General features: G+C 41.9%; 1 pseudogene; it reads right to left on the bottom strand.

Annotated features, from left to right (window-relative positions):
- Nucleotides 1-463: 463 nt before the first annotated feature.
- On the bottom strand, nucleotides 464-1817 carry LOC103112848 (taste receptor type 2 member 3-like; annotated as a pseudogene).
- Nucleotides 1818-3309: the final 1492 nt, after the last annotated feature.

Below are 3309 nucleotides of genomic sequence, written 5' to 3'. Positions count from 1 at the left end.
ATTGGTGCCGGTCCCTGTTTCAGGCACCAGTTGCCAGGCTAGCTTTGCAGGCATGAGAGAGATGACCAGGGACTCATGGCTGAGCTGGGAACGCAGTTCAATCTTTATTGATGAGTGGGGATGCAGTGCAAGCTAGCTATCTCTAATCACAATCCTGTCCTATATATATATATCCTGAGGTGGAAGTGTCAGGAAGAGGAAGTACATAGGATAGGGGATGGGGAGAAGGAAAATAGCGCACGAACCAGTGGGGATTAAACAAATGAAAAAAATGATTATGTAAATAGACTACAGCGTTAAGCAATACAAGAGAACCTAATGTAATGATCAAAACAGAGGTCTTATAAGCAGAATTTAGAAGCACACGAACAGACATGAGCTCAGGATTTAAGAAAAACAGGTGAGGAATCAGAAGGCCAGCAAAGGGAAGGAAAACTCTCTCTTCCTGGTAGGCACAAAAGTACTAGGAGGAGGTCAGAAAGAACCTGTAACCTTCTGCCAACTCAAGCAACCCACAAAGCCCCTCCACTGTCCCAGACTGATCAAGGGGAAATGGGTCCATTGGATTGAGGCTCCAACCAAACTCACAGCAGAGTATCTGTACAAATGTCTGTTTCAATTTTTTGTTTCCTATAATGATAATAAATAAGTGAACAGTAGAATAAAACATTGCCAATGCTTCTCCAATCATCTTAATCACCTCAGCTTCCAGTAGGAATAACCTGGAATACGTTATTTTAAAAAGAAAGTTAGTAAAGCAGGAAAAGAATGAGGAAGGAGACGATGACTCTGATTGCCCTCCGGTAGGCCTCAGTGCTTGGATCATTGGAGCAGGTTCTATTTTGCTACACCTTCCAGATGTCCTTCTGCAGGGAGAGGAAGAGCAGAAAGTAGGAGGCCAGACACACCATCAGAGGAGGAAGGTCCCACACAGTCCCAAGTAGATGAATTTGTTTATAGTTGCTTTCCTTTCTAGAATGTTCAATTGCTGGGCTAGCTTCAAGGGTGGGATACAGACGACCAGGGAACTGAGCTGGGAACACAGTTCAATCTTTATTGATGAGCGGGGATGCAGTTCAAGAATCTAATGTCTTCTAATCTCTCTTCATTAGAAAGCCCTGTCTTTTATATCTCCTGAGGTGGAAGTGTCAGAAAGAGGAAGTACGTAGGATAGGGGGTGGGGAGAAGGAAAATAGCGTTCGAACCAGTGGGGATTAAACCAATGAAAACAATGATTATGTAAATAGACTACAACATCAAGCAATGCAACAGAAGGGGTCTTAGAAGCAGAATTTAGAAGCATACCAACACTCAGTCATGTCACCTGTGCCACTAATTCCACTGAAAACAGAATAGATCTTAAATTCACAGATCAGAGGCATGTTGCTGGCACAGGACAGGAGTACTGCACCCAGCAGCAGACACACCACCACCTGGAACACCTTCCACTTGAGCCAGAGGAATGCAGGGTGGGAGAAAATGGCAACTTCCAGGTAGTAGAAGACACTGAGACAAGTGGAAAACCAAATGCTCAGATGATTCTAAAATGTCCAGAGAAAAGCAAACGTTTCCATTACCACCACTTCATCAAGTATTTTAAAAGTATATACTGCTAAAAAAAAAAAAAAATCAGCCAAGAAAATCCATAGCAGAGAGACCTTGGGGAGAGCCAGCAGAGTGGTGATGAAGCCAGAGATTCTTCTGTTCTTGAACCAGCTGCTGCCATTGATCAACCCAATAAAGCCATTCCCCAGTAGTCCCAGAATGAACTGAGTGACAGAAAGAACCAGGACAATCCATTGTACCAGTCCTGGCATGTCAGCTACATTGTTCTTCCTGTTGACACACAATTTCATTGTTGATTTGAAATGTGTCTCTGTTTATCAGACATCTCTAATGTTGCTTCACTAGAACTGTTACTTCTCACTTACAAATGGTATAGAGCACAGTTGATTAAACTCTGCCTTGTTCTTCCAGGTTTGTCTGTCCTCGTCACCAATCATACAGGTGCCACAGTCAGTCTATGATCTCAACTCAACAGGTCCTTGCTGAAGTCAAATAAAGGAGTATCCAGTCACAGTACAAGGGAGATATTTGAGTCACAAATAAGATGAAGGAGTTGGACTCATTTTCAAAGGGAGCAGCATAATAAGTCACCTTAATAAAAAAGTGAGAGTCAGGATCACACAAGAACTCAAAAGAGGGAGCAGTGGTATTGCCCAAAGGGTAGAACATGGTGACATCCACACACAAAAATGTCAGTATCCCAACCTAAATCTCTAGAAAAGGCACATGGAAGGAAGCTAAAGTGTATAAAAACAGAAAAATATTCAACTTGTTTGTCCCATTAGTCCTGTATTAGAATTAAAAGGTGTGCGGGCCCGGCAGTGCCACACCAGGTTATCCGCACATAGTGTGAAGCACAGGGACTGGTGAAAGGATTCCCGGTTCAAGCCCCCTGTTTCCCACCTGCAGGGGGTTTGCTTTACAAGTGGTGAAGTAGGTCTGCAGGTATAGATCTTTCCCTCCCCCTCTCTGTCTTCCCCATCTCTCTCAATTTCTTTCTGTCCTATCCAACAACAATAACAACAGCAATAACAACTAAAATGCGGGGGTGGAATGGCTGGCAGGAGCAGTGAATTCATACTGCAGGCACCTAGCCCCAGTGATAACCCCGGAGGCAAAAAAGAAGGAAGAAAGAAAGAAAGAAAGAAAGAAAGAAAGAAAGAAAGAAAGAAAGAAAGAAAGAAAGAAGAGGCATACAACTTGATGGAAGCTTTACATGAGGGGGTCCCCAAGGGTTTCCCTAATCAGTCAGACCACCACAAATAATCACTGATCTAACTATCTCAGTGATGATTGGAGCATAGCATATAAACTGTGCGAAAAAAGAAAGAGTTCTCAAAGATTAATACTATGTTAATAAGTCAAAAATAGTAAAACTGTTAAGAGTTCACACACAGTCCAAAGCTTGGTAACCAAAAATAATGCCTTCTAAATTTTAACTATAATAATGACCACCAGGAGGGGAGATATGAATTTGTTATGTAGGCACCAAGTTCCAGCAACAATCTCTGTGGCAAAAAAAAAAAAAAGTGGAGGTGGGGGTACCGATTACACCAGACCTAGACCTCAAAAAAGCACTCAAATCAAATAAAATGAAGATTTTTCTGGGCATTGTCAACATGTTTTCTCATTAAGGTAAATATTTTAATAGTTATTTCTTTCCTTGACATTTCTGAATTAGATCATTATTATAAAGTCATTGCCTTAACAGTGAAAGCAGCAAAATTAGACAAGTCAATCGTC

Source organism: Erinaceus europaeus, chromosome 8 (assembly GCF_950295315.1).
Source record: "Erinaceus europaeus chromosome 8, mEriEur2.1, whole genome shotgun sequence".
In the NCBI taxonomy this organism is placed as follows: Eukaryota; Metazoa; Chordata; class Mammalia; order Eulipotyphla; family Erinaceidae; genus Erinaceus; species Erinaceus europaeus.
This window is presented reverse-complemented; position numbering and strand designations above follow the sequence as displayed.